The 19770-nt window shown below is 39.2% G+C and overlaps 1 protein-coding gene across 5 annotated transcripts in view; it reads right to left on the bottom strand.

The window, feature by feature from the left end:
- KIF24 (kinesin family member 24) overlaps window positions 1-19759 on the bottom strand; it is a 73159-nt gene extending 53400 nt beyond the window's left edge. For all 5 annotated transcript variants that reach the window (XM_025281907.3, XM_044940198.2, XM_025281908.3 and 2 more), the window contains exon 1: window positions 19534-19759. The gene's annotated coding sequence lies outside the window, so the exon portion shown is untranslated. The remainder of the gene's footprint in view (window positions 1-19533) is intronic.
- Between the last annotated feature and the right edge of the window lie 11 nt (window positions 19760-19770).

The raw sequence follows: 19770 nt of genomic DNA on the forward strand, positions 1-19770 counted from the left end.
CATCAAGAGGTTTTTGAGTTCCTCTTCACTTTCTGCCATAAGGGTGGTGTCATCTGCATATCTGAAGTTATTGATATTTCTCCCGGCAATCTTGATTCCAGCTTGTGTTTCTTCCAGGCCAGCATTTCTCATGATGTACTCTGTATATAAGTTAAATAAACAAGGTGACAATATACAGCCTTGACGAACTCCTTTTCCTATTTGGAACCAGTCTGTTGTTCCATGTCCAGTTCGAACTGTTGCTTCCTGACCAGCATATAGGTTTCTCAAGAGGCAGGTCAGGTGGTCTGGTATTCCCATCTCTTTCAGAATTTTCCACAGTTGATTGTGATCCACACAGTCAAAGGCTTTGGCATAGTCAATAAAGCAGAAATAGATGTTTTTCTGGAACTCTCTTGCTTTTTCCATGATCCAGCGGATGTTGGCAATTTTATCTCTGGTTCCTCTGCCTTTTCTAAAACCAGCCTGAACATCTGGAAGTTCATGATTCATGTGTTGCTGAAGCCTGGCTTGGAGAATTTTGAGCATTACTTTACTAGCGTGTGAGATGAGTGCAATTGTGCAGTAGTTTGAGCATTCTTTGGCATTGCCTTTCTTTGGGATTGGAATGAAAACTGACCTTTTCCAGTCCTGTGGCCACTGCTGAGTTTTCCAAATTTGCTGGCATATTGAGTGCAGCACTTTCACAGCATCATCTTTCAGGATTTGAAATAGCTCAACTGGAATTCCATCACCTCCACTAGCTTTGTTCGTAGTGATGCTTTCTAAGGCCCACTTGACTTCACATTCCAGGATGTCTGGCTCTAGGTCAGTGATCACACCATCATGATTATCTGGGTCGTGAAGATCTTTTTTGTACAGTTCTTCTGTGTATTCTTGCCACCTCTTCTTAATATCTTCTGCTTCTGTTAGGTCCATACCATTTCTGTCCTTTATCGAGCCCATCTTTGCATGAAATGTTCCTTTGGTATCTCTGATTTTCTTGAAGAGATCCCTAGTCTTTCCCATTCTGTTGTTTTCCTCTATTTCTTTGCATTGATCGCTGAAGAAGGCTTTCTTATCTCTTCTTGCTATTCTTTGGAACTCTGCATTCAGATGTTTATATCTTTCCTTTTCTCTTTTGCTTTTTGCTTCTCTTCTTTTCACACTTTCTTCAATTTAAGCCTGAATTTTTTCAATAAGGAGTTCATGATCTGAGCCACAGTCAGCTCCCGGTCTTGTTCCTGCTGACTGTATAGCACTTCTCCATCTTTGACTACAAAGAACATAATCAATCTAATTTTGGTACTGACCATCTGGTGATGTCCACGTGTAGGCTGTCTCTTGTGTTGTTGGAAAAGGGTATTTGGTATGGCAAGCATGTTCTCTTGACAAGACTCTGTTAGCCTTTGCCCTGCTTCATTTTGTACTTCAAGGCCAAACTTGCTTGTTATTCCAGGTTATCTCTTGATTTCCTACTTTTGCATTCTAATCCCCTATGATTACACAGACATCTTTTTTTTAGTGTCATTTCTAGAGGGTTTTATAGGTCTTCATGGAACCATTCAACATCAGCTTCCTCAGCATCAGTAGTTGAGGCGTAGACTTGAATTACTGCAATAATGAATGATTTACCTTGGAAACGAAATGAGATTCTGTTGTTTTTGAAATTGTACCCAAGTACTGGATTTCAGAGACTTTTGTTGACTATGAGGGCTACTCCATTTCTTCTAAGGGATTCTTGCCCACAGAAGTAAATATAATGGTCATCTGAATTAAATTTGCCCATTCTCATCCATTTTAGTTCAGTGATTCCTAAAGATGTTGATGTTCAACACTGCCGTCTCCTGCTTGACCATGTCCAATTTACCTTGATTCATGGACCTAACATTCCAGGTTCCTATGCAATATTGTTCTTTATAACATTAGACTTTACTTTCACCACCAGACATGTCCACAACTGAGCATTGTTTCCTCTTGGCCCAGCTGCTTCATTCTATCTGGAGCTATTAGTAATTGACCTCCATTATTCCCCAGTAGCATACTGGACACCTTCTGACTGGAGGGGTCTTCCAGTGTCATGTCTTTTTGCCTTTATATACTGTACATGTTCTCGCAGCAAGAATATTGGACTGGGTTGCCATTTCCTCCTCCACTGGATGTTCTGTCAGAACTCTTCACTATGACCTGACTGTCTTGGGTGGTCCTGCACAGCATGGCTCATAGCTTTATTGAGTTATGAAAGCCCGTTCACCACAACAAGGCTGTGATCCACTTTGCTGTACATCAAAAATCAATACAACATTGTAAATCAACTATACTCCAATAAAAAATTTTAAAATAGATATGCTTTGTATCACTTTTCTTTCCATGTCACAAAAAGTCCAGCTCCTCCCTTCTTCTGGGATAATGATCAGAATCATTCCAGGAACTTTAAGAAATATAGATACCTGAGCCCCATCCCAGATCCATAAGAAAACAAAAAAACAGGAACTTTCCTGGTGGTCCAGTTGTTAACAGTCTGCCTCCCAATGCAGGAGACACAGGTTTGATCCCTGGTTCAGGAAGATTCCACACACCATGAAGCAACTAAGCCTGTGTACCACAACTACTGAGTCTGTGCTCTGGAGCCCAAGATCTGCAACTACTGAAGCCTGCATGCTCTAGAGTCTGTGCTCTGCAACAAGAGAAGCCACCTCAATGAGAAGCCCATGCACCACAACTTGAGAGTAGCTTCCACTCACCACAGTGAGAGAAAGCCCGTGCACATCAATGAAGACCCACTGCAATCAAAAAAATAAAAAAATTTTTTAAAGTATTCTATAAATGTATTCATTATGCAGCACACAGATTCTGTAAAGCATTTACTAAGTGCCCGGCAAATAGCAGGCATAGTGATCTACCTATAGCATTTTAAAATACTTTCCTTAGAACCCTCTTGCAGTGTTGGTGGGAATGCAAACTAGTACAGCCACTATGGAGAACAGTGTGGAGATTCCTTAAAAAACTGGAAATAGAACTGCCTTATGATCCAGCAATCCCACTGCTGGGCATACACACTGAGGAAACCAGAAGGGAAAGAGACACGTGTACCCCAATGTTCATCGCAGCACTGTTTATAATAGCCAGGACATGGAAGCAACCTAGATGTCCATCAGCAGATGAATGGATAAGAAAGCTGTGGTACATATACACAATGGAGTATTACTCAGCCATTAAAAAGAATACATTTGAATCAGTTCTAATGAGGTGGATGAAACTGGAGCCTATTATACAGAGTGAAGTAAGCCAGAAAGAAAAACACCAATACAGTATACTAACGCATATATATGGAATTTAGAAAGATGGTAACAATAACCCTGTGTACGAGACAGCAAAAGAGACACTGATGTATAGAACAGTCTTATGGACTCTGAGAGAGAGGGAGAGGGTGGGAAGATTTGGGAGAATGGCATTGAAACATGTAAAATATCATGTATGAAACGAGTTGCCAGTCCAGGTTCAATGCATGATACTGGATGCTTGGGGCTGGTGCACTGGGACGACCCAGAGGGATGGAATGGGGAGGGAGGAGGGAGGAGGGTTCAGGATGGGGAACACATGTATACCTGTGGCGGATTCATTTTGATATTTGGCAAAACTAATACAATTATGTAAAGCTTAAAAAATAAAATTAAAAAAAAAAAAAACAAAAAACAAACAAAAAAAAAACATCAATCTGAAAAAAATAAAATAAAATAAAATACTTTCCTTATAAAAAATTTCAAACATCACAAAAGTAAACAGAATTGTTACCATGAACTCTCATGTTATCTACCCATAGATTCTTCAGTTATCAAAATTTCCCACACTTGCTTCTCCTATTCTTTCTTTCCTTTGCTGGAATATTTTAAAAGTAAATCCTAGTTATGTCATTGGGGTCGCTAAGAGTTGGACATGACTGAGAGACTTCACTTTCATGCATTGGAGAAGGAAATGGCAACCCACTCCAGTGTTCTTGCCTGGAGAATCCCAGGGACGGCGGAGCCTAGTGGGCTGCCATCTATGGGGTTGCACAGAGTCGGACACGACTGAAGCGACTTAGCAGCAGCAGCAGCCGCAGATATGTCATTTCACTTCTAAATTTTCTAAACAGATATTTTGTTATGTAACCCTAGTGCCATTATTATACCTAGTAAATTTAAAACTAATTCTTTGGTATTTTATACTCCGCCCATAATATAATTTATCCAATTATCTAAAAGAAAATCTCTATTTATATTTAAATATATAATGCATATATATTTTATATATTTATATAAAAATACAAAAGTATTTTTTTGTTCAAATCAGAATAAAAACAAGGATCATGAATTTCACTGTTATGTCTCCTTTTTTCTCACAGGGCAGTACCCTATTCTTTCTTTTTTCCGTTATATTCCACTGACTTAACACAGAAACCAAATATGTCCTAAGTATAGGATGCTGCTGCTGCTGCTGCTGCTAAGTCACTTCAGTCATCTTCGACTCTGTGCGACCCCAGAGACGGCAGCCCACCAGGCTCCCCCGTCCCTGGGATTCTCCAGGCAAGAACACTGGAGTGGGTTGCCATTTCCTTCTCCAAGGCATGAAAGTGAAAAGTGAAAGTGAAGTCGCTCAGTCGTGTCCGACTCTTAGCGACCTCATGGACTGCAGCCTACCAGGCTCCTCCGTCCATGGGATTTTCCAGGCAAGAGTACTGGAGTGGGGTGCCATTGCCTTCTCCGAAGTATGGGATATACTACACTAAAAAAATTCCTCATTGTTCATCTGAAATTCACATTTAACTAAGTGTCCTATTTTTTATGCTGGCTTAATCTGGCAACTCTATATATTTGGATCAAGTTCCACAATTTGGGCAAAAATATTTCATAGGTGTTACCATGTGCTTCATAGTATATCACACCAGAATACATTCAATGTCTGCAAATTGCAGACTGATTTCCTTCATTGCAAAGTACTCTCATCAACCAATTAATCCAATGGTTTCATCCACTGATGACTGTTATCTGCCTCAATCATTTCACTGGGATTGCAAAACGGTGGTTTTCTGCATCTATCACTCTTTATTGGAATTTTCCTTTAAAGAAAAACTTTCTGTCAACAACTAGGGCTATTTGATTATCCAAAGTAGAGTTTGCACATGAAGGCAGGCATAAGAGTGTTCTTTCTTTTTAATTTCTAATTTTCAGACTTAAGTAATGACTAGTTATTTTGGATGGTGTCCAATGAGTTCTTTTGGAGTTTTGCTTTTGTTTCTTTTGGTGGGGGGAGTTCAAATTCATTATTAACTCATGGGTTTTTATATATTTCAAGTGTTTCAATCAATTGTCTTAGTCTTTGAGAGTTTCATCTTGTATATTTCCTGGCCAAAATCTAAAATAAGCTTTCTTTCAAGAAATATGTATTTCTGTTTTGGAAGTAACTGCCCTTTGTCCCACATCCAGCTAAAGCTTATGTATGCCTGTCTTAAGCAGAGAGGGCCTGGGCATTAGCAAAAGAGGGAAAAGAATGAGCACAACGACAATGGCCTTTATCTTCCCTTTGGAGATACGAAGAATTCTATACAGCCACAAGTAGCTAATCTAGAATAGACACTACTTACTGCATATCACTCACCTAGAGCCAGACATCCTGGAATGTGAAGTCAAGTGGGCTGTAGGAAGCATCTCTACGAACAAAGCTAGTGGAGGTGGTGGAATTACAGTTATTTCAAATCCTAAAAGATGATGCTGTGCAAGTGCTGCACTCAGTATGTCAGCAAATTTGGAAAAATCAGCAGTGGCCACAGGACTGGAAAAAGTCGATTTTCATTCCAGTCCCAAAGAAAGCCAATGCCAAAGAATGCTCAAGTGTTAGTCGCTCAGTCGTGCCCGACTCTTTTTGACCCCATGGACTGCAGCCCACCAGGCTCTTCTGTCCATGAGATTTTCCAGGCAAGGATACTGGAGTGGGTTGCCATTTCCTTCTCCAGGGGATCTTTCCAACCCAGGAATTGAACCCGGGTCTCCTGCACTGCAGGCAGATTCCTTACCGACTGAGCTACAAGGGAAGCCCTAAGAATGCTCAAACTACCACACAATTGCACTCATCTCACATGCTAGCAAAGTAATGCTCAAAATTCTCCAAGCCAGGCTTCAGCAATATGTGAACCGTGAACTTCCAGATGTTCAAGCTGGTTTTAGAAAAGGCAGAGGAACCAGAGATCAAATTGCCAACATCATGGAAAAAGCAAGAGAGTTCCAGAAAAACATCTATTTCTGCTTTATTGACTATGCCAAAGCCTTTGACTATGTGGATCACAATCAACTGTGGAAAATTCTGAAAGAGATGGGAATACCAGACCACCTGACCTGCCTCTTCAGAAACCTATATGCTGGTCAGGAAGCAACAGTTCGAACTGGACATGGAACAACAGACTGGTTCCAAATAGGAAAAGGAGTACGTCAAGGCTGTAATATGGTCACCCTGCTTTTTTAACTCATATACAGAGTACATCATGAGAAATGCTGGGCTGGACGAGCACAAGCTGGAATCAAGATTGCCAGGAGAAATATCAATAACCTCAGATATGCAGATGACCCAACCCTTATGGCAGAAAGTGACGAAGAACTAAAGAGCTTCTTGATAAAAGCGAAAGAAGAGAATGAAACAGTTGGCTTAAAGCTCAACATTCAGAAAATGAAGATCATGGCATCTGGTCACATTACTTCATGGCAAATAGATGGGGAAACAGTGGAAACTGGCTGACTTTATTTTTTGGGGCTCCAAAATCAGTGCAGATGGTGATTGCAGCCATGAAATTAAGAGACACTTACTCCTTGGAAGGAAAGTTATGATAAACCTAGATAGCATATTAAAAAGCAGAGACATTACTTTGTCAACAAAGGTCTGTCTTGTCAAGGCTATGGTTTTTCCAGTAGTCATGTATGGATGTGAGAGTTGGACATCCAAAGAAAGCTGAGTGCAGAAGAATTGATGCTTTTGAGCTGTGGTGTTGAAGGCTCTTGAGAGTCCCTTGGGCTGCAAGGAGATCCAACTAGTCCATCCTAAAGGAGATCAGTCCTGGGTGTTCATTGGAAGGACTGATGCTGAAGCTGAAACTCCAATACTTTGGCCACCTGATGCAAAGAGCTGACTCATTGGAAAAGACCCTGATGCTGGGAAAGATTGAGGGCAGGAGGAGAAGGAGACGAGAGAGGATGAGATGGTTGGATGGCATCACCAACTCAATGGACATGAGTTTGGGTAAACTCCAGGAGTTGCTGATGGACAGGGAGGCTGCGGTTCATGGGGGTGCAAAGAGTCGGACACAATTGAGCAACTACTCATATATGAACTACTGCATATTTGAGTTACTAAATATTCTCTCTAGGTCAATTTCTGACTTCAGCGTCAACTCCAAAAATTACCTGTGGCTTCTGGAAAGCTTTATTAAGAAGGATGTTGAGGCATTTACAATCATTAATAGAAAACAAGATGAGAATTTGGGGGCTGGGAAGAGCAAGTCATTTCCATTTTATTTCTTACAGCCCTTCTTACATACTGAAGTTAAAAATGTACCACTGACACCTTTGTTGCACTGTGACAATGAGGATGTCAGTGTAGTGCCTCAATATAAAAGTGATAGGATATAATAATCACTAAGAAGTGGAATGACCAGACAATGGAATATAGATAAAAATTTTTAGTAAATTAAGTATTTTAAGAAATCTGTCTGATTTTAAACGTCCCCTACTATTACTAGTTTCTAAAGATTCAGATAAAAATAGCAAACTGATAAAAGATGAGTTAGAGGTCAAGGTGGATGACTATTGATTTTGCTTAGTGTTTGAGCTTTCCTGTTACATTAGCTGTGACTTCACTGGGTTGCTTTTCTCTCCTCCTGTACCCATGGTAAATAATCCAAATCTATTTCAATTCTTTGTCTTTTTTTTTGGTGAACCACAAGGCACAAGGATCCTAGTTCCCTATCAGGGATAGAACCTATGTCCCCTGCAGTGGGAGTGTGGCGTCCTAACCATGGACTGCCAGGGAATTCCCTCAATTCTTTCTTATTAAGCTCTGAAACAGCTTCAAAATCTCCTTTTGGGTGTGAGTGCACGACAGGGTACAATTCCATGAGTTCTGACAGTTGTAAACACCCGTAAAACCATCACTACAATTAAAATACAGAATATTTCCATCACCTTCAGAATATTCCTCACATTTCTTTGCACTCCATCCTTCTGCCCTTGGCCCTAGCCAATGACTGATCTGATTCCTTGGAAAAGACCCTGATGTTGGGAAAGACTGAAGGCAGGAGGAGAAGGGGATGACAGATAATGAGATGGCTGGATGGCATTACCGACTCGATGGCATGAGTTTGAGCAAGCTCCAGGAGTTGGTGATAGACAGGAACGCCTGGCATGCTGAGTCCATGGGGTCGTAAAGAGTCAGACATGACTGAGCGACTGAACTGAACTGATCTGTATGATGTTTCTGTCATTACATATAAGTTTGCTTTTCTGAAAGCTTATGTAAATGGAATTATACAATATATTCTCTTTTGTATGTGGGTCCTTTTATTTAGCATAATGATTATGAGACTCATCCATAATGCACATGTCACACCCTCATTTTACTCAGGAGGAAAAAGACTAGAATGAATCAGTGAGTTGCCCAAGTTTTAACATAGCTCTCAAGGAACAGTTCTCAGATTCAAACTTAGGTCTTCTCGTGGCTAGTCCCAGGTTCTTTGCACTATTCCATGCTGCCTCCATCAAAAGCAGCTGCAAAGACAGCTCACTGCCAGCTCCCCTAAGAGGCCCACTATGGACCCTGCTCAGCAGAATGGCTGCCTCCTGCAGATCTGTGCTGCAGCATGGTATCTCTCACAGCTGCCTCCACCAGGAAAATGTCCTGCAAATCAATAAAACCCAGTGGAGGTCAGACGGGCAGATTTTTACATGAGGGCCCACTCACGTTCAATGCCACAAGTATGCAGTGCTCCTTTGTGACAAACCCAGAGAATGCTAGGTCTCAGCTGTTGGGGTAACAATCAGAAATAGAGTCTTGGAAGAAATCCAGTTGGCAGAAATTCAAATTTTCTTATCCTGGTGGCAGAGAAAATAAACTGGAAGGGGAATTCATGCAACTTTATACACAATTAAGGAAGCTGATTCACATTCCAGGATGTGGATAAGATCCAACTATTTAACATGTCCCCTCAAACTTTTCATTCATCTATCTAAACTATGTAACTCTACCCACCTAAACTGCCTGAAACTGAACTTGGAATCAGGTAACTCTCAGTCATTTAGCTGTGTAACCTTGGGCAAAATCACTTAGTTTCTCTGAGTTTCATTTCCCCCTCTCAAAGGATGTGATAAAATATTTATGTAAAACTAACTTGAAAATTTTAAAGTACTCCATAGAAATGGAGCCATGCTCTTACTCAGCACTGGGTCACTGTACCTGGCTTGTAAGAAGTGTTGTCTTATCAGAAACAGAGACATCATATTAAAGAACTATTTTTAGAACATTTTTAGAACTATTAAAAGATGGTTTCTATTATTTGATTTATAAAAAGTTGAATATGTAAGAGAATCAAAAGGTAAGAGATTAGAGATACGGAAGTAGAGGAATTATACTTGCAAAATACACTAATTAATAGTAGTACTATGTGTAGGCTTCTACTAACTTAGTATTATTTCATCACTAACAACTGTACAAATACTTGCCTCTCCTTCATGGACAGGTGGATTCTTTACCACTGCGCCAGCAAGGAAGTCCAAACACCTAGTTACTATATATTATATAGACATATTAGATGATGCTACATATCAAAATACTAAGGTATAATTTATGTATAACAAACTAGACCAATTTTAGTATAGTTTCATAAGTTCTGACAAATACATACTCATGTAACCACTATATCAATCAAAATACCAATACAACCAAGATAGTCCCATCAAGAGAATTCCCAGTGCCCCCTTGGGAGTCGATCCTCTCCTCCACCCATGGTCCCAGCTAATCTTTGATTTGTTTTCTGTCACTATGGCGAGTGTATTTTCTGCAATTTTTCATAAAATAAAATCATATAGTGTCATTGTTAGTTTAAATCTATTTAATATACACAGACTGAAATTTGGGTGATTTTTCCTTTCTTAGGCCTTTGGGAAAAAGTTAAAATGATTAAATTATTTTTCATAGCTCTTTTTTCACTGACCTAAATGACATCTACTAATAAGGAAAAATTTTCTTAAATTAGTCTAATTTAACAGAAAAATGAATAGTGAAACAAATTTGAAGAAAATATCACATTCTACTGCTGCTTGACTGTATAAATGTCAATTCAAAATCTCAATTTTCTTTTTTTGAAAAAAGTATTTATTTATTTGGCTGCACCAGGTCTTAGTTGCAGCACACGGGAACTTTGCTGTACCATGTGGGATCTAGTTCCCTGCCCCAGGGATCAAACCCAGGGCCCCTGCACTGGGAGCCCCGAGTCTTAGCCACTGAATCACCAGGGAAGTCCCTTAAGACTATTCAATATTTCCAATAAGTTTTTGCTCACTATAAAAGTAGACAATCTAAATCTACAGTCTATATATTCCTGGTCAATCAGAAAAACTGGGGGAAAATTGCCCAAGTTCTAAAGCAGCCAAGCTATTTTCAGTTTCTCAAATTCATGGACATTTCAAATACTTAAATTATCAAAGAGAAAAAGGAAAAAAGAGTCAATACACCCCCCTCAGTTCAGTTCAGTTGCTCAGTCATGTCCGACTCTTTGCGATCCCATGAATCGCAGCACGCCAGGCCTCCCGGAGTTCACCTTAATAACTTTTTTGAGATATAATTCACATACCATAAAACTCACCCATTTAAAGTGTATGATTCAATAGTTTTTAGTATGTTCACAGAGTTGTAGCAACCATCACCACAATTTAATTTTAGAACATTTTTACCACTCCAAAAAGAAACCCGGTATCATTAAATTTTAGATGTTACACCAGCATCTAAAAGAGAAAAGCATTTCTCCTAAAACATTTATGTCTATAATTAACAAAAACAAAATTAACCACGGAAGAAATCAAGAAAATGTATTGAAAGTTTCTGTGGAAATATAGGCTGTGGTCAAGAGCTGTTAAGAATGTACAGGCTGAGTTATTTTTTAGACTCTTGTAGCCCAGAATGAAAATCTCAAGAGCTTTGGTTGAATAAATTAGAAGAGCATACTGAACATGGTCCAGGTGGGTGTTTATAGCCATAGTTTTTAAGAAGTAATTCAATATAAGCCTAACAATGCATAAACTAAAGCCAGTTTCATTTTATTAAGAATATTAGGAACTCTACCTTCACTTATTTTAAATAAATCACCCTGTTTAAAACAGAAAGAAAATCTGATTCATTTGTCCATGTATTTCATAGTATCAAATAATCTTTGTTATTTTTATAGTTAACTAAATAATTCTTTAAAGGGGTATTTATTTTTGTTATAAAGAATACAATGAAGAGGAAAGTAAAATGTGGTTTTGGGTAACTTTTATGGTAGAAAAAACAAAAGTTGGTAACATTTGTGTGTCACAGCCTTTGAAATATTCAAAGTTATTTCAGAAATAACTCATGTTCTCAAGTTTAAAAAAATTCATTCCATTCAACAACAAAATTTCAAATTATTTATGCTGAGCAACCCCAGAAACAATTAAAAGTTCACAAATGCTAGAAATAACCAGATCATTTGTGAGGTAATTAAAAACACACACACAGTAAACAGAACTTAAATATAATTAATCCTAGATCAAACCTGACAAATACAATTTACAAAGCTCTTTAAAAGACCATTAAATTTTAAAATAAATATTCCGCATGGAAAAGCCTTTTAAGGACACTTTTAGGAAGTTATTTATAATGTAACTGTAAAAGAGTAATATTTACTTCTAAATATGATTCAATTATGTTAGAGGAAACATTTTTAATGAAATGGTAGAGAACATAAGGCTTTCCAGAAAGAGAAAATAAGGGGCAATGAGGCAGGTTATCTTCACTAAGGGGAAAAAGGTGTGGCAGAAGAGAAAACAAATTAAAGAAGAGAGAGTTATGGAGAACATTCAGAACAAAGGATTATGGGGGTAAAGAACACTGAAAACCAGTGTGGCGTTATCTTACAAAGTTGAGTGTTTATATAGCCTACAACCAAGCAACTCGACTCTTAGGTATATTACTTAGAAAAACCCCTGCAAGGGAGCTTCACGAGGCACACACAGAAAATGTTCAAAGCTGCACTGTTCACAAAAGCCAAAACAAAATAACCTGAATGCCCACTGGCAGGAGGATAAACAAACTTGGGTATATTCAAACAATGGAACATTATACAGTAGTGGTAAGAGAACAAACTATACTGAACAACTTACCAAATCTCAGAAACATCATGAAGAAAAAAACAAATTCCAAAAAACAATGTCCCTTTTCCTAAGGCTTCAAAAGCAAGCAAATCCACTGCATTATTTAGGCATCAAAATAGAAAATGTAGGATAAAGGTTATTTCTGATGGAAGAGCAAGAAAATGGTGAACAGGAAGAGAATACAGGATATTATCCGCTAGGTCTTGGGTATTTATTCATTTTGTATTACGCTTTGTAACTTACATATATATGCTTCATAATACCCTTTGGAATGTATCACATAATATTTATATTAAGATAAAGGGGGGAAAAAAGAATCCTACAGCTTTCCCCGTCAACAGAGATCATCCTGTCTATAGCTGATCTAGAGCATCAGAGGATGAGATGGCTGGATGGCATCACCAATGCAATGGATGTGAACTTGGGCAAACTTTAGGAGATGGTTGAAGGACAAGGAGGCCTGGCATGCTGCAGCCCATGGGGTTGCAAAGAGCTGGACATGACTGGGAGACTGAACAACAACAACAAAGTCTATAATACTAGGCCCATGAAGGACTTCCTCACACCTTGTAGTCTGGCTTGAATGTTTAAAATTTTTTTAAATTGCAATATTTAAAAAGCAGGAACAATTAAAATTAAGTTATGGCTGTACTCTTTAGAAGGACATATACTACACACTATACACCACAGTCTCCCTGCTCCCCATTCCTTTATACCTACCAACTTTATTCATTTCCATTAATTGGTTAGCCCTGTGTACATCAAAGTTTGTGAACTAGGATCTGCTTCAACACCTTCATTTTATGTGGTATCTGAGGCTCTGAATGATTAAGTGACTTGCCTAAGGTCACACAGCTTTGATAGGCTAAACCTCAGTGGTCTTTTCAAACACCTTACTATTTTCCACTTTCTACTTACTGAGTTATATATGTTTTAAATGAATATACTGTTTCTGAAAGTAAGGGACTACATAGGCAGGTCAGCAGGCATCAGAACATACTATATGCTCTCATTAATACAGAGGTGATGTGAAATATTATACAAGGACTAAAATAGCTTCTGACTGCCAAGAAGTATTTCCTTATCTGAGTTCCCCTAAATTGTGACAATAGCCACTTAAAAAATACGTATCTATATAACAACTATATTGAGATATAATTCATATACCATACAACTCACCCATTTAAAGTTTCAAAGCCTTTTAGTATATGTCTTTTTAGTATGTGTAGTACTAAACCACCAATCCATCTGGTCCTAGGTAATAATGACCACTTTAAAAAACAAAGGCACACAATACTGTTAGTAACTGCATACAATACAAATCCAATATTCTCCATGAAACTGCGTTAAGACGTTTGTGTACCCTACAATAGGCATAAGATCCCTAATTAAGAACACAAGAATTCAATATTGCCAGTGGGAGGTTAAAAGGTGGATAATAAAGTATATACTCTTCCTCCAACAAGGGAATTAAGTTATTTCAAGCTCCAGATATTGTTCTATCTATAGACCATTGGTTTTAAGAAAGGGATACTAGACACCTGCTTAAAACAACAGCTGCAAAGGGATAAGAATATGATTCCTAATGTAATTCTTAAGGCTAGATGTGAATTCTGGGATACAAATCATATGAGTTATACCCAAAAGTACTTTGTGAAAGATTATTTTTGCAACTGAAAAAAAAAAAGTTTCAAGGTTTATGGTTAAGTAGCTAATGCTTTGCAATTACTGCAATTTCATTCAAGAGCCCCACTATGACACTTTAAAATTTCTAAGTTTGGTGCAAAGCATGGAAGCAATCACCTAAAAATAAGCATAACAAAACTGTTGGACTCAGTTATTTTAAAACAGTGCAAGTACTGCTCTCTCTAAATATAGAGGTTTAATTTTGAAAGAATTCCCCGCAGCAGGTGGTAACCAATATTGGGTTTAAACTCAGTGTTTTATTTTTTAAATCTTGGTCTAATCCAATTGTGGTGGTGCTAGTGGTAAAAAGCTTACCTGCCAATGCAGGAGATGTAAGAAACACGGATTTGATCTTTGGGTTGGGAAGATGCCTGGAGGAGGGCATGGCAACCCACTCCAGCATTCAAGCCTGGAGAATCCCATGGACAGAGAAGCCTGGCGGGCTACACACGGGGTTGCACAGAGTCGGACACCACTGAAGCAACAGCGCACATGTACAATCCAATTGTAGATGTTGGTCACTTTCAGATTTGTTGCCATTTTGCAGTTATAAAATACTTATCATAAAATACATCTCACATGGTTAATAGCTATTACCATATAGTTATATTTTTATTGTTACATAACTTTATATAATATATAGTTATGGTTTTCTATAATGATATTGTTGTAGAAAAAATAACTATTACAGTTTTTATAAATTACTAAGATGATAAGAAATTCTTTTATTCATTATACTGTCTTGGGAACTATTACCACAATGGCATCAGAAATTATTTCTAAAGGAATGATGCTGAGAAAACAAAGAACTAAAACAATTCCATTCACTGGGATCTGATGCTGGGAAAGACTAAGGCGGGAGGAAAAGGGGACGACAGTATGAGATGGCTGGATGGCATCACTGACTCAATGGCCATAAGTTTGAGTAAACTCTGGGAGTTGGTGATGGACAGGGAGGCCTGGCGTGCTGCAGTCCATGGGGTCTCAAAAGAGTCGGACACAACTGAGCAATTGAACTGAACTGAATTAATTATGCTACCTGATTAATCTTCCAAGACTTTTTGTGAGAGATGGCAATTATCATCACCTCGCTTTATATAAATGAAACCAATGCATAGATAATTTATTAAAAACAGCTATATGAATTTGTTTTGACAGCAGATACCTGTATGTTGGCTACACAATTCTATACCACTAGTTCTAACCAATCAAATCTCAACATAAGCAGGTAATTTAAAAGACTACAATAGACACACTACTGCTCCTCATTGCTTGTGAAATCTCTACTAGTTGTTTTGGCCTGGATATTGTGCAATATTATTAACCAGCTACTTTCAGAATTTCAGTGTAACTTTATCTCACCTCACAATAAAACTAACCATCTTACAGATATCTTTTCCTCCAACCTGCAGCAAAAATATGCAGGTATCACCATCAAAATGTCCTCAAGAGTGAACATCCAAACTATTCGTCAATAACTAAACTCCATTAACTCCTCACGACATCTGTTCCTCCATTTCTCTGTGCCTTGGAGAAGTGGGGGCTGGGGTGAGGTGAGTGACAAAAGGTCTATCTAGACACTCAGAGCTAAACTGGGAAGCATCTTTAGACTCCTTCCCCTTTAATCCCAAACCTAATCAAAAGGTCCAGTCAATTTAATCTCCTAAGTATCTGTCACATCTCCCCTTAGATATCCTCATTCCTACTACCACAGAAATGGTGCGGCCTCAGATGGTGGTTCACCTAGATCATCACATGCCTCTTAATTGCTCTCCTCACCTCCAGTTTTGCCCCCTCCAAGCCATCGACTGCACTAGAGAACCAGATCATTATTTTGAAAGCACAGTTATGACCATGCTGCTCCCTTATTTAAAACCTTTCAGTGGCATCCTGTCACCTATCTAAAGGCCAAAATCCAAGTTCCTTAGCATGTCCTACAAAGCTTCTCATGTTGGGAGAGACTGAGGGCAGAAGGAGAAGGGGGCAACAGAGGATGAAATGGTTGGATGGCATCACTGACTCAATGGACATGAGTTTGAGTAAACTGATAGTACAAAACAGGGAAGTCTGGTGTGCGGCAGTCCAGGGGACCGCAAAGAGTCAGACACAACAACAAAGCTCTACAGTCTAGCCCGTTCCTCTCCCACCTCACTCCTTAGTTCAGTCAACTTCTTAGACTGTTATCTCTGCATTTGTTCACACTGTACTCTTAAATGGCCTCCTCTGACTCTCATCAAACCTCACTTTAACTTTCTCTTACCCACTGATTAAAACACAAATGAGTTTTTTCTGGTCTCCCCAGATGCGACTGGATTTTCCTTCTATGTTCATATCATACTTTTTGCATATTTCTATTATTGCAGCTATATTCTATTATAATAATCTATGAGTATGTCTATTTCTTTCACTCATCTTGCGGTCAAGGAATGTGTCTTATTAATCTTTTTATCCCTAGAACCTAGAGAGTCCTGGGAATAATAAACATTCAATAATTATTCAATGCACAAATATCCCTACACTATTTCTAAAACTATAAAAAAGCATTTGATACCATTTGCAGTCACAGGTAATAGAAACTTTTATATCAGGCATAGTTTGATTACTTAGGAAAACTATAGCAGAGTTGGCAGTGCCTTGACTCACTGCTCCTGAGCAAGAAAATGAAAGAAGTTCCTATCACACAAACAAATTGCTATGGACAAAGCTATGGTTACAGTAATAAAAACCTTTCATCTAGTCACCTGCAGTTAAACAGGCAAAAAATGATAGTGACTTGGAAGAGAGTTTTGCTTTTGTGAGGATTAACTGGGATAATGTAATAAAGTGCTAAATAAGCAATCAAATAACATAAGCACTCAAAAAAAAAAAAAAAAAAGTAAGAATAGAAGATATACATTGGTCTCTTCCTTGAGATCCTGGCACAGAGCTCCTAAAACCCTTGTAATTTCCCAAGTGATAACAGCACTAGGAGTATCTCTTAGTGGCAACTCTGGGTCAGCTCCTAGATGGGAAGACTAAACCACAAAGAGAAGCTTAGAATTTTCAGCCACTACCTCCTAGTATCCAGAGATGGGGGAAGGGCTGGCAATGGAGTTAATAACTGATCATGTCTGTATGATGAAGCCTCCATGAAAATCCCAAAGTACAGGGTTCAGAGAGCTTATGGGGTTCACCCATACTGAGAGGGTGACACACCCCAGATCCACAGGCACAGAAGCTCCTGCACTTGAAACGTTCCCAAGACCGCGCCCTGTCTACCTCTTCATCTGACTGTTATCTGAATCTTTATCATACCCTTTAATATACTGGTAAACATCAGCGTTTCTCTGAGTTCTGGGAGCTGCTGTAGCAAATTAATTGAACCTGAGGAGGGGGCTTGGGACCCTCCAATCCAGTCAAATCTGACAGAAGTTGTGGGTATCTGAGGACTTACTACTTGTAACTGGTATCTGAAGTGGTATGGGAGCAGTCTTGGGGGACTATGCCCTTAACCTCCAGGTAAACAGTGCTGGATTGAGGTAAATTGTAGAACACCCAGCTGGTGTCACGGAGAACTGTTTTGGCGGGGAGGGGGAGCCCTGACACATGTGGTTTTTCCCTACACAGGAAAAAAGACACACTGGTGGAAAACTGAATTTTTCCAATATGAATGGTACCTATTAGTTTATGCTTATGGAAAAGTCTTCTTGTTTAATAGGATGATGAACATCAAAGTCCTTGAGACATCATCTTGGGAAGTATATAATGATTACAACACTCAAAGTACAAGTAGAAATCCATCACTCATTTAACAATATCTGTTGATGACCTACTCTGAACAAATTATGAATATGTTTGCTGAACCAGTGCAGGAAACTGGATTAATTTATCAATTAAAGTGAACAGATCTGAGAAGAAAATTTCAACTCACTTTACAAACAACAAAACTGGAGCCCAGAGAAAGAAACTGCTGTTCCTCCTCAATTGGAAGAAGAGAGAACCATACCCTAGTTTGCCCCAAGGCCATACTATGAATAGTTCAAGATTTTCATTTACAACAAAAACCAAAAGTTTTTAATGAAGTGGAATGTGGGTAGTACATTACTGTACTATGCTAAGAAACATGTAATATTTATATAAAGCCCTTGATACAGTGCTTTTCACATGGTAAATGCTCAATAATGGCAGCTATTACCTCCAGCTGTATGGTTTCTGGAAGGCTGAGTGCGTGATATCTACCTGGCAACAACTGCTTGACTAAATTGATAATAGAGCCACAGGACTTCTAATCTAATTTAACCTTTTGATTTTCCAGATGGAAAAAGAGAAATCTAAAAGAGCTAAACGACCTGCAAAGCCAGCCATAGTGAGTTAGAGCCAAGACCAAACCCTGAATCCCCAGTTGGGCTTCCATTACATGTCCACAGGTCTGTGGCTTAGCTATAAGGTTTTATTCCAACTCTCACAGGAAAGTAATTAAGAACAGAGCTGCTATACCTAACTTTTTTCAATCTTTTTATTAAAGTCAGCATTGAGCTATGATTTTGATATAAGAATCAGCAAAGCATAATGGCAACATATAGTCTTACGAGTTAAAAACGAAACAACAGTCTTGGTAACGCAATTCTATCAGGGACACCTGATAAATGGAAAGGCTACCAGAGCAGCTGTTATATGTGCTGAAGGAGACTAAAAGCAGAATACAAATACAAAAGAGAAAAGGATTTAAATAAAACGTTTTCCAAAACACACTGAAAATGTGACAATAGCTGTGGGTCACTAAGAAACTGAGATTATGTCTCTTGGCATACAGCAACAACACAATGGTTTGTTTTAAGCAACACTAACAGAAAGTTCAATAAAAACACTGCGAGACCAAGACTAAAAGCCACAAGGTAGGAAGAGTTCCAGTAAGCAACCAAAAAGTTCTCCATTTCACAAAGAGTGGAAAGATCAATCGTGAACTTTCAGGTCCTTATGCATTATGAGATTAGAATGCCCTCCTAGTTCTCTAAAAATTAAAAAATAATCTCTGTATGGGAGGAAAAACGGGGCAGGGCATAGAGAGAAATCCAATCTATTTGTGGTGACTTAAATTCAACTCAACAAATATTTTCTAAAAATCTACTATGTGTGAAATATGCAAGATGCTTGCCTTGCCTCAGAGACTTCAGAATTACATGGGAGAAGGGAGAACGGGGTTCACGGAAGTACACAAATAACCCAAGGCAGAACAGAAGCGCTCTGAGAGAGGTTCCAGTCAGGGCTATGAGACTCAGAAAAGGTTTCACAGGAGAAGTGGGGAAGAAGGGTAGGCGAGTGGGTGAATGGCCGACCGGGAGAGGTCAACTCCCGGTTTCCTTTACAACTGCCCGCCTCTTCACGCGCTAGGCGGGCGCCCGTCTCACCCTCTCCGGCGGGGGCAGGCACTAAGGCTCTCTACCAGGCCAACCCGCCTTGATTCTCTTCCGCCATTTCTCACCTCGGAGGCTTCCAAATTCCTCCTCGGTCAACCTTGTCTGAAGACTGAAGACAACGCTGAGAGGAGAGAGACCCAAGGCGGGCGACCGGAGCCCTCTCTGGTCACAAGCTGGAGCCTGCTGCCAGGCCTCATCCCCATGGCAACGTCGCCAAGCGCCGGTTCGAACGCCCGCGCCGACGCCCGCGCTCCGGCAGTCCCACACCGTTCACCAATGAGCATCGAGGGAACTCGTGGACC

This window comes from Bubalus bubalis, chromosome 3, assembly GCF_019923935.1.
Source record: "Bubalus bubalis isolate 160015118507 breed Murrah chromosome 3, NDDB_SH_1, whole genome shotgun sequence".
Taxonomy (NCBI): Eukaryota; Metazoa; Chordata; class Mammalia; order Artiodactyla; family Bovidae; genus Bubalus; species Bubalus bubalis.